Source organism: Daphnia pulicaria, chromosome 2 (assembly GCF_021234035.1).
Source record: "Daphnia pulicaria isolate SC F1-1A chromosome 2, SC_F0-13Bv2, whole genome shotgun sequence".
NCBI classification, from domain to species: Eukaryota; Metazoa; Arthropoda; class Branchiopoda; order Diplostraca; family Daphniidae; genus Daphnia; species Daphnia pulicaria.
This window is the reverse complement of record NC_060914.1, coordinates 7,801,119-7,828,688: the sequence shown is the minus strand read 5'-3', so window position 1 is coordinate 7,828,688 and position 27,570 is coordinate 7,801,119. Positions and strand designations below refer to the sequence as shown.

At 36.5% G+C, this 27,570-nt stretch overlaps 26 non-coding genes across 26 annotated transcripts; 24 read left to right on the top strand and 2 right to left on the bottom strand.

Annotated features, from left to right (window-relative positions):
- Positions 1–261: 261 nt before the first annotated feature.
- On the top strand, positions 262–333 carry Trnac-gca. Its single transcript has one exon. It is a non-coding gene; the product is annotated as a tRNA-Cys (tRNA).
- A 396-nt stretch (positions 334–729) lies between these two features.
- Positions 730–801, top strand: Trnac-gca. The gene has a single exon. It is a non-coding gene; the product is annotated as a tRNA-Cys (tRNA).
- A 443-nt stretch (positions 802–1,244) lies between these two features.
- Positions 1,245–1,381, top strand: Trnal-uaa. Its single transcript has 2 exons — positions 1,245–1,281; positions 1,337–1,381. It is a non-coding gene; the product is annotated as a tRNA-Leu (tRNA).
- A 2,939-nt stretch (positions 1,382–4,320) lies between these two features.
- Positions 4,321–4,392, top strand: Trnac-gca. Its single transcript has one exon. It is a non-coding gene; the product is annotated as a tRNA-Cys (tRNA).
- An 810-nt stretch (positions 4,393–5,202) lies between these two features.
- Trnav-cac lies at positions 5,203–5,275 on the bottom strand. Its single transcript has one exon. It is a non-coding gene; the product is annotated as a tRNA-Val (tRNA).
- Positions 5,276–5,542: 267 nt separating this feature from the next.
- Positions 5,543–5,614, top strand: Trnac-gca. The gene has a single exon. It is a non-coding gene; the product is annotated as a tRNA-Cys (tRNA).
- Positions 5,615–6,010: 396 nt separating this feature from the next.
- Positions 6,011–6,082, top strand: Trnac-gca. The gene has a single exon. It is a non-coding gene; the product is annotated as a tRNA-Cys (tRNA).
- Positions 6,083–9,753: 3,671 nt separating this feature from the next.
- On the top strand, positions 9,754–9,825 carry Trnaa-ugc. The gene has a single exon. It is a non-coding gene; the product is annotated as a tRNA-Ala (tRNA).
- A 396-nt stretch (positions 9,826–10,221) lies between these two features.
- Positions 10,222–10,358, top strand: Trnal-uaa. Its single transcript has 2 exons — positions 10,222–10,258; positions 10,314–10,358. It is a non-coding gene; the product is annotated as a tRNA-Leu (tRNA).
- An 86-nt stretch (positions 10,359–10,444) lies between these two features.
- On the top strand, positions 10,445–10,516 carry Trnaa-ugc. The gene has a single exon. It is a non-coding gene; the product is annotated as a tRNA-Ala (tRNA).
- A 641-nt stretch (positions 10,517–11,157) lies between these two features.
- On the top strand, positions 11,158–11,229 carry Trnaa-cgc. The gene has a single exon. It is a non-coding gene; the product is annotated as a tRNA-Ala (tRNA).
- A 755-nt stretch (positions 11,230–11,984) lies between these two features.
- Trnaa-ugc lies at positions 11,985–12,056 on the top strand. Its single transcript has one exon. It is a non-coding gene; the product is annotated as a tRNA-Ala (tRNA).
- Positions 12,057–13,385: 1,329 nt separating this feature from the next.
- Positions 13,386–13,457, top strand: Trnaa-cgc. Its single transcript has one exon. It is a non-coding gene; the product is annotated as a tRNA-Ala (tRNA).
- Positions 13,458–13,997: 540 nt separating this feature from the next.
- Positions 13,998–14,134, top strand: Trnal-uaa. The gene is made up of 2 exons: positions 13,998–14,034; positions 14,090–14,134. It is a non-coding gene; the product is annotated as a tRNA-Leu (tRNA).
- Positions 14,135–17,074: 2,940 nt separating this feature from the next.
- On the top strand, positions 17,075–17,146 carry Trnac-gca. The gene has a single exon. It is a non-coding gene; the product is annotated as a tRNA-Cys (tRNA).
- A 1,234-nt stretch (positions 17,147–18,380) lies between these two features.
- Trnav-uac lies at positions 18,381–18,453 on the bottom strand. The gene has a single exon. It is a non-coding gene; the product is annotated as a tRNA-Val (tRNA).
- Positions 18,454–20,282: 1,829 nt separating this feature from the next.
- Trnaa-ugc lies at positions 20,283–20,354 on the top strand. Its single transcript has one exon. It is a non-coding gene; the product is annotated as a tRNA-Ala (tRNA).
- Positions 20,355–20,421: 67 nt separating this feature from the next.
- Positions 20,422–20,493, top strand: Trnav-uac. Its single transcript has one exon. It is a non-coding gene; the product is annotated as a tRNA-Val (tRNA).
- A 393-nt stretch (positions 20,494–20,886) lies between these two features.
- Trnal-uaa lies at positions 20,887–21,023 on the top strand. The gene is made up of 2 exons: positions 20,887–20,923; positions 20,979–21,023. It is a non-coding gene; the product is annotated as a tRNA-Leu (tRNA).
- Positions 21,024–21,109: 86 nt separating this feature from the next.
- Positions 21,110–21,181, top strand: Trnaa-ugc. Its single transcript has one exon. It is a non-coding gene; the product is annotated as a tRNA-Ala (tRNA).
- Positions 21,182–23,371: 2,190 nt separating this feature from the next.
- Positions 23,372–23,443, top strand: Trnaa-ugc. Its single transcript has one exon. It is a non-coding gene; the product is annotated as a tRNA-Ala (tRNA).
- A 641-nt stretch (positions 23,444–24,084) lies between these two features.
- On the top strand, positions 24,085–24,156 carry Trnaa-cgc. Its single transcript has one exon. It is a non-coding gene; the product is annotated as a tRNA-Ala (tRNA).
- Positions 24,157–24,696: 540 nt separating this feature from the next.
- Positions 24,697–24,833, top strand: Trnal-uaa. The gene is made up of 2 exons: positions 24,697–24,733; positions 24,789–24,833. It is a non-coding gene; the product is annotated as a tRNA-Leu (tRNA).
- An 86-nt stretch (positions 24,834–24,919) lies between these two features.
- Positions 24,920–24,991, top strand: Trnaa-ugc. The gene has a single exon. It is a non-coding gene; the product is annotated as a tRNA-Ala (tRNA).
- A 1,115-nt stretch (positions 24,992–26,106) lies between these two features.
- Positions 26,107–26,243, top strand: Trnal-uaa. Its single transcript has 2 exons — positions 26,107–26,143; positions 26,199–26,243. It is a non-coding gene; the product is annotated as a tRNA-Leu (tRNA).
- An 86-nt stretch (positions 26,244–26,329) lies between these two features.
- Trnaa-ugc lies at positions 26,330–26,401 on the top strand. Its single transcript has one exon. It is a non-coding gene; the product is annotated as a tRNA-Ala (tRNA).
- The last annotated feature ends 1,169 nt before the right edge of the window (positions 26,402–27,570 follow it).

Here is a 27,570-nt window from a genome sequence, read left to right as displayed (position 1 = left end):
TTTATAAAGATGGCAAAAAATTTATTTCGCCAAAATCACCATAACATGTTTATGTCCCCCAAATATATAATAAGGATATAGCTGACTTGACCTGAAAGCCACACGATGACTAAATAGGCATCAATTATCGACATTTCATTTCGTGAAATATCAGAGAAAAGAAATCTAATTTTTAAAAAATATCAATCGATATTTCAGAGTCAGAAACTCTTAATTAAAATGGAGGAATAATACAAATACGCGGTAAAATGTAAAAATATCGGGGGTATAGCTCAGTGGAAGAGCATTCGACTGCAGATCGAAATGTCCCCGGTTCAACCCAGGATGCCCCCTATTAATTTGAATCTAATAAAGGGAATGAACTATTATTGGGTTTATTCAGTTAAATTGTTTCATTGTTGTGTTTATTGAATTTGAAAATCAGCTCACTAAAAATATTTCTATGTGTCAGCCTGACTTTTGAAAGTTTGAAAGAAATTCTCATCAGCTTATGGAAACTGATCTGTGTTAAAGCTGTTCAAGAAGTATTATTTAATAACACACAGTTTCTTCACTCAAATAACTGAAATATCTGACGTGGCCTCCTGTTCAATAGAAACTCAATTATTAACCAAATGATTCTTTGTTTGCGCATCCTGTGTGAAACAAAAATTAAAAGATAAGGTTTTTTTCGCAAAATTAATACCTTATAATCCAGAATGTCGAAGGTAAACTCATACAAACATTTATGGGGGTATAGCTCAGTGGTAGAGCATTCGACTGCAGATCGAAATATTCCCAGTTTAAACCTGGGTGCCCCCTTATAAAACGAATGTTCATCATTGAGATGTTTTTAAACAAGATTCCTTCGGTAACGTCCTTCGGTAATTTTTTTAAACGTTAAAGAGACAGAAAATCAAGGTTATAGTAGATTAATACATACTATAACGTTTGGAAAATTCTGTTTCCCTTTATTATCTTCCATAATTGATTCTTTATAACTAATTGAAAAATAATCTGTAATATTATGAGTGGTGCGAATTATGAATGGCGGAGGATTCGCCCCGCCACCCCACGTCGCACTTCATGTTTAGATTAAGTTTTAGCAACATTTATTACTATAGTAACATGGAATTGGAAAAATTATTAGTTACATATTTTATTAATTATTGATATTTTGCCCTGTCATAGTTACAATTGCGTGCTCTTTTCAATACACCTAGTTTACGCCACATTGCAATATAAGTAGTCATTGCGATAACAATGTCAAGATGGCCGAGTGGTTAAGGCGCCAGACTTAAGATACAAAATCAAATAATAGATTAATAGGCAATCTTGTTAAATCCGTTATTTGGCATTCTGGTCTTCGAGAAAGGCGTGGGTTCGAACCCCACTCTTGACAGAACCTTCCTTTCAAGTTTTATTCTTTTTACTTACATACGTGTCGCAATCGTTAAAAGTCACTCAAAGCAAACGAATTTATATTAAGGGTTTGTAACTCAGTGGTAGAGTGTTCGTTTGCATGCGAAAAGCCCGGAGTTCAATCCTCCGCAACTCCATAGTACAAACACTGTCATTTTGAAAAAAAAGACCATTGTCAGGTCTGCCAACAGAATGAAACCACATTCCACATTCTTACGAATATCTCGTGAAAAGTGTAAATACCCAGTGATCAAACAAGTACTTGCAAAACGATAGGGCATAATCTTTCTTATCGTTCTTTTTCTTCTACTGGTAGAAACCGGCTTTTGTCGTCCCAGTGGTATTTTCTGACGGCCATTCGGTTGTGGCACTGTCGATTAAACCTGCAATGATCCTCTAAAATTGAACAGAAAAGCATACAATTGCCATTAATTATTGATATTTTCCCCTGTCATTGTTACAATTGTGTGCTCTTCTCAATACACCTAGTTTACGCCACATTGCAATACAAGATTCCTTCGGTAATATCCTTCGGTAATTTTTTTAAACGTTAAAGAGACAGAAAATAAAGGTTATGGTAGATTAATACATACTTTAACGTTTGGAAAATTCTGTTTCCCTTTATTCTCTTTCATAATTGATTCTTTATAACTAATTGACTAATAATCTGTTAATATAATGAGTGGTGCGACTTAGGTGTGGCGGAGGCTTCGGCCCGCCACCCCACGTCGCACTTCATGTTTAGATTAAGTTTTAGCAACATTTATTACTATAGTAACATGGAATTGGAAAAATTATTAGTTACATATTAACTATAAAGAAATGGATGTGCTCTTATAGCAGTTAGATTAAACCACCGCTGAAAAAATCTTAATTCAGGCATATAACCTAAGTGTTTTACGACCGGTTCCAAAATCGATACCGATGGTAGCGTCGCTAGCGATATTACCATAGCTTTACTTCGTCTTTCGTTACATTGTTTGGTGTACACACCAACCTGACCACGCTTTCCCTTAAATCTTATGTCAATGTTGGTCTAATGGTTAGCAACCCTGGTTGACACTGGTATGGTTCTGAGTTCGAATCTCGATCAAGCCATTTAGGAAATTTAAATTTGTAACTTTTGAAAAATTACACTTAACAAGCAATCCAACACTCAACCGCACCAAATCCATGGACCCCACTTTTTTTCCCATTCCGCTATGGACGCTAGGAACGCGAGGGAGAGTAATAAAAAATGGCAACTAGGCTTGGTGGGAAACTGGTCAAAATTACACTTTACTATATTGGGAATAACTCGGTCAATCTAATTCGGAATGTAAATTCCTTTTGGATTGGTATTAAGGGATGGCCAAGCAAACTTTTGGTTGAATTTGTTTTTTTTAAAGGTTAGCATTTAACCAAAAAGCGATGCCAAAGACCCCCTAAAATTGTTAAAATTTGAAAAAACTCAAACTTTAACATTAAATATCTCCCGAACAGCAGGGAATATTTAAATTCTGCAAAAACAGGTGAATCTGAACTAAAAAACTGGATATGCCTGAAATATTTCAGATTTCTTGGTCCCATAGGGGAATGGGAAAAAAAAGTGGGGTCCATGGATTTGGTGCGGTTGAGTGGTGGATTGCTTGTTGAAAAACTTTCGGAGGTAAATGGAAGTGGAAGATCGGTGGTAACTCTTCACGACCGCTAAAAGATCTTGATGACTGTGGAGAGGACAAGGGAAGAAGAGAGAGATGGCCCAGAGCTTCAAAATGAGTATGTTCAAACATTTTTAAAATGTTCCTCAACTTCTTGGTTGATGACTAACTGTTAAAAACAAGGGGAATAGAAATTTTACTTTATCAAAAAATTTATTAAAATCAAGATCATCATTTATTAAAAACAGTTAACAAAAAGAGGCAATAATAAGAACAATAAAGACGAAATCGAACAAGAACAATAAAAATAAAATCAAATATCATCAAAATATCAATATCATATCATCAAAACTTGTCTTGGTAGGGAAGATTCAAACTTGTTTTCTTTTTGATAACACCGCTGAGCACTCACTGCACTGGCAGTTGGAAGGTTAAGCAAACAAAAGCGAATTCACTGCCTATGATTCGGCAACCAGCTAGGTAACAAGTACGCAAATTAAATTTTTAAAACAGTAATGAAAACAAATGAAACCCCGTTACGACATGTATCAAATTTTGACAGAATTACGTACAAAATTTGGTGACGATTGGTCATTCAGGGAAGAAACGTATAAAGGATAACTAAATGGACATTAAACCCTCTGAATTTCACTACTATCTACTACTACCCTACCCCCTATACCCCACACCCTATATTGTTAAGGACCTTCGTATATAAATATACCTCAGGGATAAATCGATATTTCAGAGTCAGTTACTCTTAATTAAAATAGGGGAATAATACAAATACGCGGTAAAATGTAAAAATATCGGTGGTATAGCTCGGTGGAAGAGCATTCGACTGCAGATCGAAATGTTCCTGGTTCAAACCCGGATGCTCCCTATTAAGTTGAATCTAATACAGGGAATGAACTATTATTGGGTTTATTCAGTTAAATTGTTTCATTGTTGTGTTTATTGAATTTGAAAATCAGCTCACTAAAAATATTTCTACGTATCAGCCTGACTTTTGAAAGTTTGAAAGAAATTCTCATCAGCTTATGGAAACTGATCTGCGTTAAAGCTGTTCAAGAAGTATTATTTAATAACACACAGTTTCTTCACTCAAATAACTGAAATATCTGACGTGGCCTCCTGTTCAATAGAAACTCAATTATTAACCAAATGATTCTTTGTTTGCGCATCCTGTGTGAAACAAAAATTAAAAGATAAGGTTTTTTTCGCAAAATTAATACCTTATAATCCAGAATGTCGAAGGTAAACTCATACAAACATTTATGGGGGTATAGCTCAATGGTAGAGCATTCGACTGCAGATCGAAATGTCCCCAGTTCAAACATGGGTGCCCCCTTATAAAACGGATGTTCATCATTGAGATGTTTTAAAATGAAATAACTTGCGGTTTTCTGCATGCTTACCTGTTTATATGGAAACTTTTGTATAATTTATTTAAAGATTTACATCAAATATATAGTGACAAAACAATAATCACACCATAGAATTATCACTGTATCAGTAGCAGATTTGCGCACAATATAGAAAGAACCTGCCAGGTACGATTATCTCAGCGAAAAATGTAAAACCCCGGTCGTGTGTACAATTGCAATTAATACTTAAGAGCCTTATGCTGTTCCGACTGAGCTAGCCAGGCTCATACAAATCAACGTTGTAATCCAATACTATCTAATATGTCATGGTAAAATGCACTTGAATTATCGCTCGCACTATGATGATAACTACATCGGTGGTTATGAGGATTTACTGCTAAGATACACATAAGTGATATTCCTATATTTTATCTTTTTACTTTGTATGTAATGAGTGCTAGGATGATAGACTGCATAGTTGTAAAATTATCTCTAGTTATGTAACATTACCATTTTTCAGTAATCAAGTCAAAACTTCAGCGGTTATTGTTGCGTTAAAAAAGCGCCAGTTTTGGCTGCTTTTCGTTGGGATGACACCAGACGGATAGCCAAACAAATACAACTTGGTAGTGGCACCCTTTTAAGTGTACAGACTAGCTAGTTAGCGTGTAAGATTCCTACCGCTCTTCTTCCATTACACATTTTACATAGCAGTACACAAGTCCAGATATTGGCTATTATCGAGAAAGTACAAAAGGAAATGAAATTCCATACTCGGATTCAAGTTGTAAAATTGTTTCCACCCAGGATCGAACTGAGGACCTTCAGCGTGTGAAGCCGACGTGATAACCACTACACTATGGAAACGTCAAATTTATAAAGATGGCAAAAAATTTATTTCGCCAAAATCACCATAACATGTTTATGTCCCCCAAATATATAATAAGGATATAGCTGACTTGACCTGAAAGCCACACGATGACTAAATAGGCATCAATTATCGACATTTCATTTCGTGAAATATCAGAGAAAAGAAATCTAATTTTTAAAAAATATCAATCGATATTTCAGAGTCAGAAACTCTTAATTAAAATGGAGGAATAATACAAATACGCGGTAAAATGTAAAAATATCGGGGGTATAGCTCAGTGGAAGAGCATTCGACTGCAGATCGAAATGTCCCCGGTTCAACCCAGGATGCCCCCTATTAATTTGAATCTAATAAAGGGAATGAACTATTATTGGGTTTATTCAGTTAAATTGTTTCATTGTTGTGTTTATTGAATTTGAAAATCAGCTCACTAAAAATATTTCTATGTGTCAGCCTGACTTTTGAAAGTTTGAAAGAAATTCTCATCAGCTTATGGAAACTGATCTGTGTTAAAGCTGTTCAAGAAGTATTATTTAATAACACACAGTTTCTTCACTCAAATAACTGAAATATCTGACGTGGCCTCCTGTTCAATAGAAACTCAATTATTAACCAAATGATTCTTTGTTTGCGCATCCTGTGTGAAACAAAAATTAAAAGATAAGGTTTTTTTCGCAAAATTAATACCTTATAATCCAGAATGTCGAAGGTAAACTCATACAAACATTTATGGGGGTATAGCTCAGTGGTAGAGCATTCGACTGCAGATCGAAATATTCCCAGTTTAAACCTGGGTGCCCCCTTATAAAACGAATGTTCATCATTGAGATGTTTTTAAACAAGATTCCTTCGGTAACGTCCTTCGGTAATTTTTTTAAACGTTAAAGAGACAGAAAATCAAGGTTATAGTAGATTAATACATACTATAACGTTTGGAAAATTCTGTTTCCCTTTATTATCTTCCATAATTGATTCTTTATAACTAATTGAAAAATAATCTGTAATATTATGAGTGGTGCGAATTATGAATGGCGGAGGATTCGCCCCGCCACCCCACGTCGCACTTCATGTTTAGATTAAGTTTTAGCAACATTTATTACTATAGTAACATGGAATTGGAAAAATTATTAGTTACATATTAACTATAAAGAATTGGATGTGCTATTATAGCAGTTAGATTAAACCACCGCTGAAAAAATCTTAATTCAGGCATATAACCTAAGTGTTTTATGACCGGTTCCAAAATCGATACCGATGGTAGCGTCGCTAGTGATATTACCATAGCTTTACTTCGTCTTTCGTTACATTGTTTGGTGTACACACCAACCTGACCACGCTTTCCCTTAAATCTTATGTCAATGTTGGACTAATGGTTAGCAACCCGGGCTGCCACTCGTATGGTTCGGAGTTCGAAACTCGAACAAGCCATTTAGGAAATTTTAATTTGTAACTTTTGAAAAATTATACTTAAAAAACTTTCGGAGGTAAATGGAAGTGGAAGATCGGTGGTAACTCTTCACGACCGCCGAAAGATCTTGATGACTGTGGAGAGGACAAGGGAAGAAGAGAGAGATGACCCAGAGCTTCAAAATGAGTATGATCAAACATTTTTAAAATGTTTCTCAACTTCTTGGTTGATGACTAACTGTTAAAAAAAAGGGGAATAGAAATTTTACCTGATCAAAAAATTTATTAAAATCAAGATCATCATTTATTAAAAACAGTTAACAAAAAGAGGCAATAATAAGAACAATAAAGACGAAATCGAACAAGAACAATAAAAATCAAATCAAATATCATCAAAATATCAATATCATATCATCAAAACTTGTCTTGCTAGGGAAGATTCAAACTTTTTTTCTTTTTGTTAACACTGCTGAGCACTCACTGCACTGACAGTTGGAAGGTTAAGCAAACAAAAGCGAATTCACTGCCTAGGATTCGGCAACCAGCTAGGTAACAAGTACGCAAATTAAATTTTTAAAACAGTAATGAAAACAAATGAAACCCCGTTACGATATGTATCAAATTTTGACAGAATTATGTACAAAATTTGGTGACAATTGGTCATTCAGGGAAGAAACGTATAAAGGATAACTAAATGGACATTACACCCTCTGAATTTCACTACTAGCTACTACTACCCTACCCCCTATACCCCACACCCTATATTGTTAAGGACCTTCGTATATAAATATACCTAAGCGATAAGTAGTCATTGCGTTAACAATGTCAAGATGGCCGAGTGGTTAAGGCGCCAGACTTAAGATACTAATTCAAATAATAGATTAATAGGTAATCTTGTGAAATCCGTTACTTGGCATTCTGGTCTTCGAAGAAGGCGTGGGTTCGTACCTCACTCTTGACAAAACCTTCCTTTCAAGTTTTATTCTTTTTCACTTTAAATCTTCTTCTCCATTGAAAACACAAACGTGTCACAATCGTTAACAGTCACTCAAAGCAAACGAGCATAAGTTAAGGGGTTGTAACTCAGAGGTAGAGTGCTCGCTTCGCATGTGAGAAGACCGGAGTTCAATCATCCGCAACTTCAAGGTTTTGCAAATAATCGAGTGTGAAAAAGCAAGTATCAAGAACATACTGGTAGTCTCGATTTTCAAGGGGTTGTAACTCAGTGGTAGAGTGTTTGCTTTACATACGGAAAGCCCGGAGTTCAATCCTCCGCAACTCCATACTATAATCACTTTCATTTTGAAAAAAAAGACCATTGTTAGGTCTGCCAACAGAATGAAACCACATTAAACATTCTTACGAATATCTCGTGAAAAGTGTAAATACCGAGTGATCAAACAAGTACTTGCAAAACGATAGGGCATAATCTTTCTTATCGTTCTTTTTCTTCTACTGGTAGAAACCGGCTTTTGTCGTCCCAGCGGTTTTTTTTTGACGGCCATTCGGTTGTGGCACTTTCGATGAAACCTGCAATGATCTTCGAAAATTGAACAGAAAAGCATACAATTGCCATTAATTATTGATATTTTGCCCTGTCATTGTTACAATTGTGTGCTCTTCTACTGGTAGTGACGGGTGTAGTGGCTAGAGCGTCAATGCTTTGGAATAAAGGCAATGATGCTCTGGTTTCGATCCCCTGCTGAACCCGTCCTAAAACTGTTGGCCTGCGCCTTGAGGCTGCGGCATAACACTAAAAAATGTTATTAGACAGGATCCTTGATTGCTTTCAAGGATATGACGTTAAATTCGCGTCATTAGAACTTTACTTGGATAGTGCGCGTTACAAATCAATCAAATTAAATCAAATTAAAATAAAATAAAATTAAAATCAAATTAAAATTAAATCTTCTCAATACACCTAGTTTACGCCACATTGCAATATAAGTAGTTATTGCGTTGACAATGTCAAGATTGCCGAGTGGTTAAGGCGCCAGACTTAAGATTCTAATTCAAATAATAGATTAATAGGTAATCTTGTAGAATCCGTTACTTGGCATTCTGGTCTTCGAAGAAGGCGTGGGTTCGTACCCCACTCTTTACAAAACCTTCCTTTCAAGTTTTATTCTTTTTCACTTGAAATCTTCTTCTCCATTGAAAACACATACGTGTCGCAATCGTGAAAAGTCACTCAAAGCAAACGAACAAATGTTAAGGGGCTGTAACTCAGAGGTAGAGTGCTGGCTTCGCATGTGAGAAGACCGGAGTTCAATCCTCCGCAACTTCAAGCTTTTGCAAATAATCGAGTGTTAAAAAGCAAGTATCAGGAACATACTGGTAGTCTCGATTTTCAAGGGGTTGTAACTCAGTGGTAGAGTGATCGCTTTGCATGCGAAAAGCTTGGAGTTCAATCATCCGCAACGCCATACTATAGTCACTTTCATTTTGATAAAAGGACCATTGTCAGGTCTGCCAACAGAATGAAACTACATTCCACATTCCTACGAATATCTCGTGAAAAGTGTAAATACCCAGTGATCAAACAAGTACCTTGCAAAACGATAGGGCATAATCTTTCTTATCGTTCTTTTTCTTCTACTGGTAGAAATCGGCTTTTGTCGTGCCAGCGGTATTTTCTGACGGCCATTCAGTTGTGGCACTGTCGATTAAACCTGCAATGATCCTCTAAAATTGATCAGAAAAGCATATAATTGCCATTAATTATTGATATTTTTCCCTGTAATTGTTACAATTGTGTGCTCTTCTCAATACACCTAGTTTACGCCACATTGCAATATAAGTAGTCATTGCGTTAACAATGTCAAGATTGCCGAATGGTTAAGGCGCCAGACTTAAGATTCTAATTCAAATAATAGATTAATAGGTAATCTTGTAAAATCCGTTACTTGGCATTCTGGTCTTCAAAGAAGGCGTGGGTTGGAACCCCACTCTTGACAAAACCTTCCTTTCAAGTTTTATTCTTTTTACTTAAAATCTTTTTCTCCATTGAAAACACATACGTGTCGCAATCGTTAAAAGTCACTCAAAGCAAACGAATTAATATTAAGGAGTTGTAACTCAGTGGTAGAGTGTTCGCTTTGCATGCGAAAAGCCCGGAGTTCAATCCTCCGCAACTCCATAGTATAAACACTTTCATTTTCAAAAAAAAAGACCATTGTCAGGTCTGCCAACAGAATGAAACTGCATTCCACATTCCTACGAATATCTCGTGAAAAGTGTAAATACCCAGTGATCAAACAAGTACCTTGCAAAACGATAGGGCATAATCTTTCTTATCGTTCTTTTTCTTCTACTGGTAGGAATCGGCTTTTGTCGTGCCAGCGGTATTTTCTGACGGCCATTCGGTTGTGGCACTGTCGATTAAACCTGCCATGATCCTTGAAAATTGAACAGAAAAGCATATAATTGCCATTAATTATTGATATTTTGCCCTGTCATAGTTACAATTGCGTGCTCTTTTCAATGCACCTAGTTTACGCCACATTGCAATATAAGTAGTCATTGCAATAACAATGTCAAGATGGCTGAGTGGTTAAGGCGCCAGACTTAAGATACAAAATCAAATAATAGATTTATAGGTAATCTTGTTAAATCCGTTATTTGGCATTCTGGTCTTCGAGAAAGGCGTGGGTTCGAACCCCACTCTTGACAAAACCTTCCTTTCAAGTTTTATTCTTTTTACTTACATACGTGTCGCAATCGTTAAAAGTCACTCAAAGCAAACGAATTAATACTAAGGGGTTGTAACTCAGTGGTAGAGTGTTCGCTTTGCATGCGAAAAGCCCGGAGTTCAATCCTCCGCAGCTCCATAGTATAAACACTTTCATTTTGAAAAAAAAAGACCATTGTCAGGTCTGCCAACAGAATGAAACCACATTCCACATTCTTACGAATATCTCGTGAAAAGTGTAAATACCCAGTGATCAAACAAGTACTTGCAAAACGATAGGGCATAATCTTTCTTATCCTTCCTTTCTTCTACTGGTAGAAACCGGCTTTTGTCGTCCCAGCGGTATTTTCTGACGGCCATTCGGTTGTGGCACTGTCGATTAAACCTGCCATGATCCTCGAAAATTGAACAGAAAAGCATACAATTGCCATTAATTATTGATATTTTTCCCTGTCATTGTTACAATTGTGTGATCTTCTCAATACACCTAGTTTACGCCACATTGCAATATAAGTAGTCATTGCGTTAACAATGTCAAGATTGCCGAATGGTTAAGGCGTCAGACTTAAGATTCTAATTCAAATAATAGATTAATAGGTAATCTTGTTAAATCCGTTATTTGGCATTCTGGTCTTCGAGAAAGACGTGGGTTCGAACCCCACTCTTGACAAAACCTTCCTTTCAAGTTTTATTCTTTTTACTTAAAATCTTCTTCTCCATTGAAAACACATACGTGTCGCAATCGTGAAAAGTCACTCAAAGCAAACGAACAATTGTTAAGGGGTTGTAACTCAGAGGTAGAGTGCTCGCTTCGCATGTGAGAAGACCGGAGTTCAATCCTCCGCAACTCCAAGCTTTTGCAAATAATCGAGTGTTAAAAAGCAAGTATCAGGAACATACTGGTAGTATCGATTTTCAAGGGGTTGTAACTCAGTGGTAGAGTGATCGCTTTGCATGCGAAAAGCTTCGAGTTCAATCATCCGCAACTCCATACTATAATCACTTTCATTTTGATAAAAGGACCATTGTCAGGTCTGCCAACAGAATGAAACTGCATTCCACATTCCTACGAATATCTCGTGAAAAGTGTAAATACCCAGTGATCAAACAAGTACTTGCAAAACGATAGGGCATAATCTTTCTTATCGTTCTTTTTCTTCTACTGGTAGAAACCGGCTTTTGTCGTCCCAGTGGTATTTTCTAACGATCATTCGGTTGTGGCACTGTCGATTAAACCTGCCATGATCCTCGAAAATTGAACAGAAAAGCATATAATTGCCATTAATTATTGATATTTTGCCCTGTCATAGTTACAATTGCGTGCTCTTTTCAATACACCTAGTTTACGCCACATTGCAATATAAGTAGTCATTGCGATAACAATGTCAAGATGGCCGAGTGATTAAGGCGCCAGACTTAAGATACAAAATCAAATAATAGATAAATAGGTAATCTTGTTAAATCCGTTATTTGGCATTCTGGTCTTCGAGAAAGGCGTGGGTTCGAACCCCACTCTTGACAAAACCTTCCTTTCAAGTTTTATTCTTTTTACTTACATACGTGTCGCAATCGTTAAAAGTCACTCAAAGCAAACGAATGTATATTAAGGGGTTGTAACTCAGTGGTAGAGTGTTCGCTTTGCATGCGAAAAGCCCGGAGTTCAATCCTCCGCAGCTCCAAAGTATAAACACTTTCATTTTGAAAAAAAAGACCATTGTCAGGTCTGCCAACAGAATGAAACCACATTCCACATTCTTACGAATATCTCGTGAAAAGTGTAAATACCCAGTGATCAAACAAGTACTTGCAAAACGATAGGGCATAATCTTTCTTATCCTTCCTTTCTTCTACTGGTAGAAACCGGCTTTTGTCGTCCCAGTGGTATTTTCTGACGGCCATTCGGTTGTGGCACAGTTGATTAAACCTGCAATGATCCTCTAATATTGAACAGAAAAGCATACAATCGCCATTAATTATTGATATTTTTCCCTGTCATTGTTACAATGATGTGATCTTCTCAATACACCTAGTTTACGCCACATTGCAATATAAGTAGTCATTGCGTTAACAATGTCAAGATTGCTGAATGGTTAAGGCGTCAGACTTAAGATTCTAATTCAAATAATAGATTAATAGGTAATCTTGTTAAATCCGTTATTTGGCATTCTGGTCTTCGAGAAAGGCGTGGGTTCGAACCCCACTCTTGACAAAACCTTCCTTTCAAGTTTTATTCTTTTTACTTACATACGTGTCGCAATCGTTAAAAGTAACTCAAAGCAAACGAATTAATATTAAGGGGTTGTAACTCAGTGGTAGAGTGATTGCTTTGCATGCGAAAAGCCCGGAGTTCAATCCTCCGCAGCTCCATAGTATAAACACTTTCATTTTGAAAAAAAAGACCATTGTCAGGTCTGCCAACAGAATGAAACCACATTCCACATTCTTACGAATATCTCGTGAAAAGTGTAAATACCCAGTGATCAAACAAGTACTTGCAAAACGATAGGGCATAATCTTTCTTATCGTTCTTTTTCTACTACTGGTAGAAACCGGCTTTTGTCGTCCCAGTGGTATTTTCTGACGGCCATTCGGTTGTGGCACTGTCGATTAAACCTGCAATGATCATCTAAAATTGAACAGAAAAGCATACAATTGCCATTAATTATTGATATTTTTCCCTGTCATTGTTACAATTGTGTGCTCTTCTCAATACACCTAGTTTACGCCACATTGCAATATAAGTAGTCATTGCGTTAACAATGTCAAGATTGCCGAATGGTTAAGGCGTCAGACTTAAGATTCTAATTCAAATAATAGATTAATAGGTAATCTTGTAAAATCCGTTACTTGGCATTCTGGTCTTCGAAGAAGGCGTGGGTTCGATCCCCACTCTTGACAAAACCTTCCTTTCAAGTTTTATTCTTTTTACTAAAAATCTTCTTCTCCATTGAAAACACATACGTGTCGCAATCGTGAAAAGTCACTCAAAGCAAACGAACAATTGTTAAGGGGTTGTAACTCAGAGGTAGAGTGCTCGCTTCGCATGTGAGAAGACCGGAGTTCAATCCTCCGCAGCTCCAAGGTTTTGCAAATAATCGAGTGTTAAAAAGCAAGTATTGAGAACATACTGGTAGTCTCGATTTTCAAAGGGTTGTAACTCAGTGGTAGAGTGTTTGACTGTTTGCTTTGCATGCGAAAAGCCCGGAGTTCAATCCTCCGCAACTCCATACTATAAACACTTTCATTTTGAAAAAAAAGACCATTGTCAGGTCTGCCAACAGAATGAAACTACATTCCACATTCTTACGAATATCTCGTGAAAAGTGTAAATACCCAGTGATCAAACAAGTACTTGCAAAAGGATAGGGCATAATCTTTCTTATCCTTCCTTTCTTCTACTGGTAGAAACCGGCTTTTGTCGTCCCAGTGGTATTTTCTGACGGCCATTCGATTGTGGCACTGTCGATTAAACCTGCCATGATCCTTGAAAATTGAACAGAAAAGCATATAATTGCCATTAATTATTGATATTTTGCCCTGTCATAGTTACAATTGCGTGCTCTTTTCAATACACCTAGTTTACGCCACATTGCAATATAAGTAGTCATTGCGATAACAATGTCAAGATGGCCGAGTGGTTAAGGCGCCAGACTTAAGATACAAAATCAAATAATAGATTAATAGGCAATCTTGTTAAATCCGTTATTTGGCATTCTGGTCTTCGAGAAAGGCGTGGGTTCGAACCCCACTCTTGACAGAACCTTCCTTTCAAGTTTTATTCTTTTTACTTACATACGTGTCGCAATCGTTAAAAGTCACTCAAAGCAAACGAATTTATATTAAGGGTTTGTAACTCAGTGGTAGAGTGTTCGTTTGCATGCGAAAAGCCCGGAGTTCAATCCTCCGCAACTCCATAGTACAAACACTTTCATTTTGAAAAAAAAGACCATTGTCAGGTCTGCCAACAGAATGAAACCACATTCCACATTCTTACGAATATCTCGTGAAAAGTGTAAATACCCAGTGATCAAACAAGTACTTTCAAAACGATAGGGCATAATCTTTCTTATCGTTCTTTTTCTTCTACTGGTAGAAACCGGCTTTTGTCGTCCCAGTGGTATTTTCTGACGGCCATTCGGTTGTGGCACTGTCGATTAAACCTGCAATGATCCTCTAAAATTGAACAGAAAAGCATACAATTGCCATTAATTATTGATATTTTTCCCTGTCATTGTTACAATTGTGTGCTCTTCTCAATACCCCTAGTTTACGCCACATTGCAATACAAGATTCCTTCGGTAATATCCTTCGGTAATTTTTTTAAACGTTAAAGAGACAGAAAATAAAGGTTATGGTAGATTAATACATACTTTAACGTTTGGAAAATTCTGTTTCCCTTTATTCTCTTTCATAATTGATTCTTTATAACTAATTGACTAATAATCTGTTAATATAATGAGTGGTGCGACTTAGGTGTGGCGGAGGCTTCGGCCCGCCACCCCACGTCGCACTTCATGTTTAGATTAAGTTTTAGCAACATTTATTACTATAGTAACATGGAATTGGAAAAATTATTAGTTACATATTAACTATAAAGAAATGGATGTGCTCTTATAGCAGTTAGATTAAACCACCGCTGAAAAAATCTTAATTCAGGCATATAACCTAAGTGTTTTACGACCGGTTCCAAAATCGATACCGATGGTAGCGTCGCTAGCGATATTACCATAGCTTTACTTCGTCTTTCGTTACATTGTTTGGTGTACACACCAACCTGACCACGCTTTCCCTTAAATCTTATGTCAATGTTGGTCTAATGGTTAGCAACCCTGGTTGCCACTGGTATGGTTCTGAGTTCGAATCTCGATCAAGCCATTTAGGAAATTTAAATTTGTAACTTTTGAAAAATTACACTTAACAAGCAATCCAACACTCAACCGCACCAAATCCATGGACCCCACTTTTTTTCCCATTCCGCTATGGACGCTAGGAACGCGAGGGAGAGTAATAAAAAATGGCAACTAGGCTTGGTGGGAAACTGGTCAAAATTACACTTTACTATATTGGGAATAACTCGGTCAATCTAATTCGGAATGTAAATTCCTTTTGGATTGGTATTAAGGGATGGCCAAGCAAACTTTTGGTTGAATTTGTTGTTTTTTAAAGGTTAGAATTTAACCAAAAAGCGATGCCAAAGACCCCCTAAAATTGTTAAAATTTGAAAAAACTCAAACTTTAACATTAAATATCTCCCGAACAGCAGGGAATATTTAAATTCTGCAAAAACAGGTGAATCCGAACTAAAAAACTGGATATGCCTGAAATATTTCAGATTTCTTGGTCCCATAGGGGAATGTGAAAAAAAAGTGGGGTCCATGGATTTGGTGCGGTTGAGTGGTGGATTGCTTGTTAAAAAACTTTCGGAGGTAAATGGAAGTGGAAGATCGGTGGTAACTCTTCACGACCGCTAAAAGATCTTGATGACTGTGGAGAGGACAAGGGAAGAAGAGAGAGATGGCCCAGAGCTTCAAAATGAGTATGTTCAAACATTTTTAAAATGTTCCTCAACTTCTTGGTTGATGACTAACTGTTAAAAACAAGGGGAATAGAAATTTTACTTTATCAAAAAATTTATTAAAATCAAGATCATCATTTATTAAAAACAGTTAACAAAAAGAGGCAATAATAAGAACAATAAAGACGAAATCGAACAAGAACAATAAAAATAAAATCAAATATCATCAAAATATCAATATCATATCATCAAAACTTGTCTTGGTAGGGAAGATTCAAACTTGTTTTCTTTTTGATAACACTGCTGAGCACTCACTGCACTGGCAGTTGGAAGGTTAAGCAAACAAAAGCGAATTCACTGCCTATGATTCGGCAACCAGCTAGGTAACAAGTACGCAAATTAAATTTTTAAAACAGTAATGAAAACAAATGAAACCCCGTTACGACATGTATCAAATTTTGACAGAATTACGTACAAAATTTGGTGACGATTGGTCATTCAGGGAAGAAACGTATAAAGGATAACTAAATGGACATTAAACCCTCTGAATTTCACTACTATCTACTACTACCCTACCCCCTATACCCCACACCCTATATTGTTAAGGACCTTCGTATATAAATATACCTCAGGGATAAATCGATATTTCAGAGTCAGTTACTCTTAATTAAAATAGGGGAATAATACAAATACGCGGTAAAATGTAAAAACATCGGTGGTATAGCTCAGTGGAAGAGCATTCGACTGCAGATCGAAATGTTCCCGGTTCAACCCCGGATGCTCCCTATTAAGTTGAATCTAATACAGGGAATGAACTATTATTGGGTTTATTCAGTTAAATTGTTTCATTGTTGTGTTTATTGAATTTGAAAATCAGCTCACTAAAAATATTTCTACGTATCAGCCTGACTTTTGAAAGTTTGAAAGAAATTCTCATCAGCTTATGGAAACTGATCTGCGTTAAAGCTGTTCAAGAAGTATTATTTAATAACACACAGTTTCTTCACTCAAATAACTGAAATATCTGACGTGGCCTCCTGTTCAATAGAAACTCAATTATTAACCAAATGATTCTTTGTTTGCGCATCCTGTGTGAAACAAAAATTAAAAGATAAGGTTTTTTTCGCAAAATTAATACCTTATAATCCAGAATGTTGAAGGTAAACTCATACAAACATTTATGGGGGTATAGCTCAGTGGTAGAGCATTCGACTGCAGATCGAAATGTCCCCAGTTCAAACCTGGGTGCCCCCTTATAAAACGGATGTTCATCATTGAGATGTTTTAAAATGAAATAACTTGCGGTTTTCTGCATGCTTATCTGTTTATATGGAAACTTTTGTATCATTTATTTAAAGATTTACATCAAATATATAGTGACAAAACAATAATCACACAATAGAATTATCACTGTATCAGTAGCAGATTTGCGAACAATATAGAAAGAACCTGCCAGGTACGATTATCTCAGCGAAAAATGTAAAACCCCGGTCGTGTGTACAATTGCAATTAATACTTAAGAGTCTCATGCTGTTCCGACTGAGCTAGCCAGGCTCATACAAATCAACGTTGTAATCCAATACTATCTAATATGTCATGGTAAAATGCACTTGGATTATCGCTCGCACTATGGTGATAACTACATCGGTGGTTATGAGGATTTACTGCTAAGATACACATAAGTGATATTCCTATATTTTATCTTTTTACTTTGTATGTAATGAGTGCTAGGATAATAGACTGCATAGTTGTAAAATTATCTCTAGTGATGTAACATTACCATTTTGCAGGAATCAAGTCAAAACTTCAGCGGTTATTGTTGCGTTAAAAAAGCGCCAGTTTTGACTGCTTTTCGTTGGGATGACACCAGACGAATAGCCAAACAAATACAACTTGGTAGTGGAACCCTTTTAAGTGTACAGACCAGCTAGTTAGCGTGTAAGATTCCTACCGCTCTTCTTCCATTACACATTTTACATAGCAGTACACAAGTCCAGATATTGGCTATTATCGAGAAAGTACAAAAGGAAATGAAATTCCATACTCGGATTAAAGTTGTAAAATTGTTTCCACATATTCCACATATTCCACATCCGATACACATAAGTGATATTCCTATATTTTATATTTTTACTTTGTATGTAATGAGTGCTAGGATGATAGAATGCATAGTTGTAAAATTATCTCTAGTGATGTAACATTACTATTTTGCAGCAATCAAGTCAAAACTTCAGTGGTTATTGTTGCGTTAAAAAAGCGCCAGTTTTGACTGCTTTTCGTTGGGATGACACCAGACGGATAGCCAAACAAATACAACTTGGTAGTGGCACCCTTTTAAGTGTACAGACTAGCTAGTTAGCGTGTAAGATTCCTATCGCTCTTCTTCCATTACACATTTTACATAGCAGTACACAAGTCCAGATATTGGCTATTATCGAGAAAGTACAATAGAAAATGAAATACTATACTCGGATTAAAGTTGTAAAATTGTTTCCACCCAGGATCGAACTGAGGACCTTCAGCGTGTAAAGCCGACGTGATAACCACTACACTATGGAAACGTCAATTACATAAAGATGGCAAAAAATGTATTTCGCCAAAATCACCATAACATGTTTATGTCCCCCAAATATATAATAAGGATATAGCTGACTTGACCTGAAAGCCACACGATGAAAAAATAGGCATCAATTATCGACATTTCGTTTCGTGAAATATCAGAGAAAAGAAATCCAATTTTTAAAAAATACAAGATTCCTTCGGTAATATCCTTCGGTAATTTTTTTAAACGTTAAAGAGACAGAAAATAAAGGTTATGGTAGATTAATACATACTATAACGTTTGGAAAATTCTGTTTCCCTTTATTCTCTTTCATAATTGATTCTTTATAACTAATTGACTAATAATCTGTTAATATTATGAGTGGTGCGACTTAGGAGTGGCGGAGGCTTCGCCCCGCCACCCCACGTCGCACTTCACGTTTAGATTAAGTTTTAGCAACATTTATTACTATAGTAACATGGAATTGGAAAAATTATTAGTTACATATTAACTATAAAGAATTGGATGTGCTATTATAGCAGTTAGATTAAACCACCGCTGAAAAAATCTTAATTCAGGCATATAACCTAAGTGTTTTATGACCGGTTCCAAAATCGATACCGATGGTAGCGTCGCTAGTGATATTACCATAGCTTTACTTCGTCTTTCGTTACATTGTTTGGTGTACACACCAACCTGACCACGCTTTCCCTTAAATCTTATGTCAATGTTGGACTAATGGTTAGCAACCCTGGTTGCCACTGGTATGGTTCGGAGTTCGAAACTCGAACAAGCCATTTAGGATATTTAAATTTGTAAGTTTTGAAAAATTATACTTAAAAAACTTTCGGAGGTAAATGGAAGTGGAAGATCGGTGGTAACTCTTCACGACCGCCGAAAGATCTTGATGACTGTGGAGAGGACAAGGGAAGAAGAGAGAGATGACCCAGAGCTTCAAAATGAGTATAATCAAACATTTTTAAAATGTTTCTCAACTTCTTGGTTGATGACTAACTGTTAAAAAAAAGGGGAATAGAAATTTTACCTGATCAAAAAATTTATTAAAATCAAGATCATCATTTATTAAAAACAGTTAACAAAAAGAGGCAATAATAAGAACAATAAAGACGAAATCGAACAAGAACAATAAAAATCAAATCAAATATCATCAAAATATCAATATCATATCATCAAAACTTGTCTTGCTAGGGAAGATTCAAACTTTTTTTCTTTTTGTTAACACTGCTGAGCACTCACTGCACTGACAGTTGGAAGGTTAAGCAAACAAAAGCGAATTCACTGCCTAGGATTCGGCAACCAGCTAGGTAACAAGTACGCAAATTAAATTTTTAAAACAGTAATGAAAACAAATGAAACCCCGTTACGACATGTATCAAATTTTGACAGAATTATGTACAAAATTTGGTGACAATTGGTCATTCAGGGAAGAAACGTATAAAGGATAACTAAATGGACATTAAACCCTCTGAATTTCACTACTAGCTACTACTACCCTACCCCCTATACCCCACACCCTATATTGTTAAGGACCTTCGTATATAAATATAGCTAAGCGATAAGTAGTCATTGCGTTAACAATGTCAAGATGGCCGAGTGGTTAAGGCGCCAGACTTAAGATACTAATTCAAATAATAGATTAATAGGTAATCTTGTGAAATCCGTTACTTGGCATTCTGGTCTTCGAAGAAGGCGTGGGTTCGTACCTCACTCTTGACAAAACCTTCCTTTCAAGTTTTATTCTTTTTCACTTTAAATCTTCTTCTCCATTGAAAACACAAACGTGTCACAATCGTTAACAGTCACTCAAAGCAAACGAGCATAAGTTAAGGGGTTGTAACTCAGAGGTAGAGTGCTCGCTTTGCATGTGAGAAGACCGGAGTTCAATCCTCCGCAACTTCAAGGTTTTGCAAATAATCGAGTGTTAAAAAGCAAGTATCAAGAACATACTGGTAGTCTCGATTTTCAAGGGGTTGTAACTCAGTGGTAGAGTGTTTGCTTTACATGCGAAAAGCCCGGAGTTCAATCCTCCGCAACTCCATACTATAATCACTTTCATTTTGAAAAAAAAGACCATTGTTAGGTCTGCCAACAGAATGAAACCAAATTAAACATTCTTACGAATATCTCGTGAAAAGTGTAAATACCCAGTGATCAAACAAGTACTTGCAAAACGATAGGGCATAATCTTTCTTATCCTTCCTTTCTTCTACTGGTAGAAACCGGCTTTTGTCGTCCCAGCGGTTTTTTCTGACGGCCATTCGGTTGTGGCACTGTCGATTAAACCTGCCATGATCCTCGAAAATTGAACAGAAAAGCATATAATTGCCATTAATTATTGATATTTTGCCCTGTCATAGTTACAATTGCGTGCTCTTTTCAATACACCTAGTTTACGCCACATTGCAATATAAGTAGTCATTGCGATAACAATGTCAAGATGGCCGAGTGGTTAAGGCGCCAGACTTAAGATACAAAATCAAATAATAGATTAATAGGTAATCTTGTTAAATCCGTTATTTGGCATTCTGGTCTTCGAGAAAGGCGTGGGTTCGAACCCCACTCTTGACAAAACCTTCCTTTCAAGTTTTATTCTTTTTACTTACATACGTGTCGCAATCGTTAAAAGTCACTCAAAGCAAACGAATTAATATTAAGGGGTTGTAACTCAGTGGTAGAGTGTTCGCTTTGCATGCGAAAAGCCCGGAGTTCAATCCTCCGCAGCTCCATAGTATAAACACTTTCATTTTGAAAAAAAAGACCATTGTCAGGTCTGCCAACAGAATGAAACCACATTCCACATTCTTACGAATATCTCGTGAAAAGTGTAAATACCCAGTGATCAAACAAGTACTTGCAAAACGATAGGGCATAATCTTTCTTATCCTTCCTTTCTTCTACTGGTAGAAACCGGCTTTTGTCGTCCCAGCGGTATTTTCTGACGGCCATTCGGTTGTGGCACTGTCGATTAAACCTGCCATGATCCTCGAAAATTGAACAGAAAAGCATACAATTGCCATTAATTATTGATATTTTTCCCTGTCATAGTTACAATTGCGTGCTCTTTTCAATACACCTAGTTTACGCCACATTGCAATATAAGTAGTCATTGCGATAACAATGTCAAGATGGCCGAGTGGTTCCCAGCTAGCATGTCTTTATTGGTAAAATATTTTTTTCCGACAATATTCTTCAATCGGTAACCCACATATTGGTATAATATTATATTATTACTTTGTTGCGACAAGGTGGCTGTTAAATTTTTTTGTTATTTTACCAATAAATGACTATTATCAAAGATGAATAAATTAATATATTTTTTTTTTATTTTCCCAATAACGGATCATTAAATAATGATTACATCGTTTTCTATGATTAAGCTATAGTCTTTTACATTTACCACATGTTCAAAATCCTAAATGATTGGATAGCTGCTGCCTTTTAAGCCGAGAGTGGGTTTGAACCATCGTCCTTTGTGTCACCAATCCAACACTATAACCACTACACCAGAAACGGTGATGAAAATAAAGTCCCGATGTGACCGGATGGATAGTGCATACTTACACATTGTCATGGTTATAGCCCAGCGTGAGCAAAATCGATTTAATTTACATCAGTGTAGGAATTTATGATTATTGAGACTATTTGTTTCATAAGTCATTTGTTTGCTGAAAGTGGGTTTGAACCAACCTCCATAGAATTACCTATATGGATATATAATAATAGCAGTTTTAACATTTCATCTCCTTAACGTTTAAGATAAATTATATCACGTTAGCGTGAAGGTAGAGTTTTAAATTCGAAGTACGTAAGTTAGTTGTTCGAGACTTGTGCAAGATATGGATTTTAAGACAATTGGATTGTTCAGTTAGGCAATTGTATGCAGAACTAACGAATTGAATACGATATAAAACATTTAGGATTTTGAACGCATGTTAAATGTAAAAGACTATAGCTTTTTCATAAAAAAAGGATTTATTATTTTTTTAATGGTCCGTTATTGGGAAAATAACAAAAAGTAATATTGATTTATTCATCTTTCATAATAGCCATTCATTGGGAAAACAACAAAACAATTTAACAGCCACCTTGACGCAGCAAAGTAATAATCTAATATTATACCAATATGTGGGTTATCGACCGAATAATCTTCTCGGAAAACAATATTTTACCATTACGAGACTAGACTTATCCATTTTTTGGCCGTAGGGACATCCTTGGCGAGATCCTCTGCATCTGTCTATTGCCTGTCGGGACAAACCCCTATAGGGAATCCCCTCTTAACCCTTGTTTACGTGGCTTCTAGAAGTTAAAAACTTTTTTTGCATCAAGTCGAAAATTATTTGTAATACCGATCTTGGTGTAGTGGTTATAGCATTGGATTGGTGACTCAAGGTGTGATGGTTCAAACCCAATCAAGGCCAAAATCAAGAACTTGTCTAATAACTAGTTGAAGATGAATAAATATTCCACGCTAGACTAAATAACCATAAATACAACTACCAGATTTCCGTCAAAATTTTAAAAGTAGTAAAACTGTTATTTCACCAATAAAAGTAAAATAAGTAAAACAAGTTGAAAAAATATTGTGAGCCAACAAATTTGGGTGCAAAAATATATTGGAAAAATATTTTAAAAAATTATTTTACCAACATCTCAATTGTAGGAATATAATATTTTAGCAATATTTGGGAAATATACTCTGCTAGCTGGGTTAAGGCGCCAGACTTAAGATACAAAATCAAATAATAGATTAATAGGTAATCTTGTTAAATCCGTTATTTGGCATTCTGGTCTTCGAGAAAGGCGTGGGTTCGAACCCCACTCTTGACAAAACCTTCCTTTCAAGTTTTATTCTTTTTACTTACATACGTGTCGCAATCGTTAAAAGTCACTCAAAGCAAACGAATTAATATTAAGGGGTTTTAACTCAGTGGTAGAGTGTTCGCTTTGCATGCGAAAAGCCCGGAGTTCAATCCTCCGCAACTCCATAGTATAAACACTTTCATTTTCAAAAAAAAGACCATTGTCAGGTCTGCCAACAGAATGAAACCACATTCCACATTCTTACGAATATCTCGTGAAAAGTGTAAATACCCAGTGATCAAACAAGTACTTGCAAAACGATAGGGCATAATCTTTCTTATCGTTCTTTTTCTTCTACTGGTAGAAACCGGCTTTTGTCGTCCCAGTGGTATTTTCTGACGGCCATTCGGTTGTGGCACTGTCGATTAAACCTGCAATGATCCTCTAAATTTGAACAGAAAAGCATACAATTGCCATTAATTATTGATATTTTTCCCTGTCATTGTTACAATTGTGTGATCTTCTCAATACACCTAGTTTACGCCACATTGCAATATAAGTAGTCATTGCGTTAACAATGTCAAGATTGCCGAATGGTTAAGGCGTCAGACTTAAGATTCTAATTCAAATAATAGATTAATAGGTAATCTTGTAAAATCCGTTACTTGGCATTCTGGTCTTCGAAGAAGGCGTGGGTTCGATCCCCACTCTTGACAAAACCTTCCTTTCAAGTTTTATTCTTTTTACTTAAAATCTTCTTCTCCATTGAAAACACATACGTATCGCAATCGTGAAAAGTCACTCAAAGCAAACGAACAATTGTTAAGGGGTTGTAACTCAGAGGTAGAGTGCTCGCTTCGCATGTGAGAAGACCGGAGTTCAATCCTCCGCAGCTCCAAGGTTTTGCAAATAATCGAGTGTTAAAAAGCAAGTATTGAGAACATACTGGTAGTCTCGATTTTCAAGGGGTTGTAACTCAGTGGTAGAGTGTTTGACTGTTTGCTTTGCATGCGAAAAGCCCGGAGTTCAATCCTCCGCAACTCCATACTATAATCACTTTCATTTTGAAAAAAAAGACCATTGTCAGGTCTGCCAACAGAATGAAACTACATTCCACATTCTTACGAATATCTCGTGAAAAGTGTAAATACCCAGTGATCAAACAAGTACTTGCAAAAGGATAGGGCATAATCTTTCTTATCCTTCCTTTCTTCTACTGGTAGAAAACGGCTTTTGTCGTCCCAGTGGTATTTTCTGACGGCCATTCGGTTGTGGCACTGTCGATTAAACCTGCCATGATCCTTGAAAATTGAACAGAAAAGCATATAATTGCCATTAATTATTGATATTTTGCCCTGTCATAGTTACAATTGCGTGCTCTTTTCAATACACCTAGTTTACGCCACATTGCAATATAAGTAGTCATTGCGATAACAATGTCAAGATGGCCGAGTGGTTAAGGCGCCAGACTTAAGATACAAAATCAAATAATAGATTAATAGGTAATCTTGTTAAATCCGTTATTTGGCATTCTGGTCTTCGAGAAAGGCGTGGGTTCGAACCCCACTCTTGACAGAACCTTCCTTTCAAGTTTTATTCTTTTTACTTACATACTTGTCGCAATCGTTAAAAGTCACTCAAAGCAAACGAATTAATATTAAGGGTTTGTAACTCAGTGGTAGAGTGTTCGCTTTGCATGCGAAAAGCCCGGAGTTCAATCCTCCGCAACTCCATAGTACAAACACTTTCATTTTGAAAAAAAAAGACCATTGTCAGGTCTGCCAAGAGAATGAAACCACATTCCACATTCTTACGAATATCTCGTGAAAAGTGTAAATACCCAGTGATCAAACAAGTACTTGCAAAACGATAGGGCATAATCTTTCTTATCGTCCTTTTTCTTCTACTGGTAGAAACCGGCTTTTGTCGTCCCAGTGGTATTTTCTGACGGCCATTCGGTTGTGGCACTGTCGATTAAACCTGCAATGATCCTCTAAAATTGAACAGAAAAGCATACAATTGCCATTAATTATTGATATTTTTCCCTGTCATTGTTACAATTGTGTGCTCTTCTCAATACACCTAGTTTACGCCACATTGCAATATAAGTAGTCATTGCGTTAACAATGTCAAGATTGCCGAATGGTTAAGGCGTCAGACTTAAGATTCTAATTCAAATAATAGATTAATAGGTAATCTTGTAAAATTCGTTACTTGGCATTCTGGTCTTCGAAGAAGGCGTGGGTTCGATCCCCACTCTTGACAAAACCTTCCTTTCAAGTTTTATTCTTTTTACTTAAAATCTTCTTCTCCATTGAAAACACATACGTGTCGCAATCGTGAAAAGTCACTCAAAGCAAACGAACAATTGTTAAGGGGTTGTAACTCAGTGGTAGAGTGTTTGACTGTTTGCTTTGCATGCGAAAAGCCCGGAGTTCAATCCTCCGCAACTCCATACTATAATCACTTTCATTTTGAAAAAAAAGACCATTGTCAGGTCTGCCAACAGAATGAAACTACATTCCACATTCTTACGAATATCTCGTGAAAAGTGTAAATACCCAGTGATCAAACAAGTACTTGCAAAACGATAGGGCATAATCTTTCTTATCCTTCCTTTCTTCTACTGGTAGAAACCGGCTTTTGTCGTCCCAGTGGTATTTTCTGACGGCCATTCGGTTGTGGCACTGTCGATTAAACCTGCCATGATCCTTGAAAATTGAACAGAAAAGCATATAATTGCCATTAATTATTGATATTTTGCCCTGTCATAGTTACAATTGCGTGCTCTTTTCAATACACCTAGTTTACGCCACATTGCAATATAAGTAGTCATTGCGATAACAATGTCAAGATGGCCGAGTGGTTTAGGCGCCAGACTTAAGATACAAAATCAAATAATAGATTAATAGGTAATCTTGTTAAATCCGTTATTTGGCATTCTGGTCTTCGAGAAAGGCGTGGGTTCGAACCCCACTCTTGACAGAACCTTCCTTTCAAGTTTTATTCTTTTTACTTACATACGTGTCGCAATCGTTAAAAGTCACTCAAAGCAAACGAATTAATATTAAGGGTTTGTAACTCAGTGGTAGAGTGTTCGCTTTGCATGCGAAAAGCCCGGAGTTCAATCCTCCGCAACTCCATAGTACAAACACTTTCATTTTGAAAAAAAAGACCATTGTCAGGTCTGCCAACAGAATGAAACCACATTCCACATTCTTACGAATATCTCGTGAAAAGTGTAAATACCCAGTGATCAAACAAGTACTTTCAAAACGATAGGGCATAATCTTTCTTATCGTTCTTTTTCTTCTACTGGTAGAAACCGGCTTTTGTCGTCCCAGTGGTATTTTCTGACGGCCATTCGGTTGTGGCACTGTCGATTAAACCTGCAATGATCCTCTAAAATTGAACAGAAAAGCATACAATTGCCATTAATTATTGATATTTTTCCCTGTCATTGTTACAATTGTGTGCTCTTCTCAATACACCTAGTTTACGCCACATTGCAATGCAAGATTCCTTCGGTAATATCCTTCGGTAATTTTTTTAAACGTTAAAGAGACAGAAAATAAAGGTTATGGTAGATTAATACATACTTTAACGTTTGGAAAATTCTGTTTCCCTTTATTCTCTTTCATAATTGATTCTTTATAACTAATTGACTAATAATCTGTTAATATAATGAGTGGTGCGACTTAGGTGTGGCGGAGGCTTCGGCCCGCCACCCCACGTCGCACTTCATGTTTAGATTAAGTTTTAGCAACATTTATTACTATAGTAACATGGAATTGGAAAAATTATTAGTTACATATTAACTATAAAGAAATGGATGTGCTCTTATAGCAGTTAGATTAAACCACCGCTGAAAAAATCTTAATTCAGGCATATAACCTAAGTGTTTTACGACCGGTTCCAAAATCGATACCGATGGTAGCGTCGCTAGCGATATTACCATAGCTTTACTTCGTCTTTCGTTACATTGTTTGGTGTACACACCAACCTGACCACGCTTTCCCTTAAATCTTATGTCAATGTTGGTCTAATGGTTAGCAACCCTGGTTGCCACTGGTATGGTTCTGAGTTCGAATCTCGATCAAGCCATTTAGGAAATTTAAATTTGTAACTTTTGAAAAATTACACTTAACAAGCAATCCAACACTCAACCGCACCAAATCCATGGACCCCACTTTTTTCCCATTCCGCTATGGACGCTAGGAACGCGAGGGAGAGTAATCAAAAATGGCAACTAGGCTTGGTGGTCTGGTAGGTAAACTGGTCAAAATTACACTTTACTATATTGGGAATAACT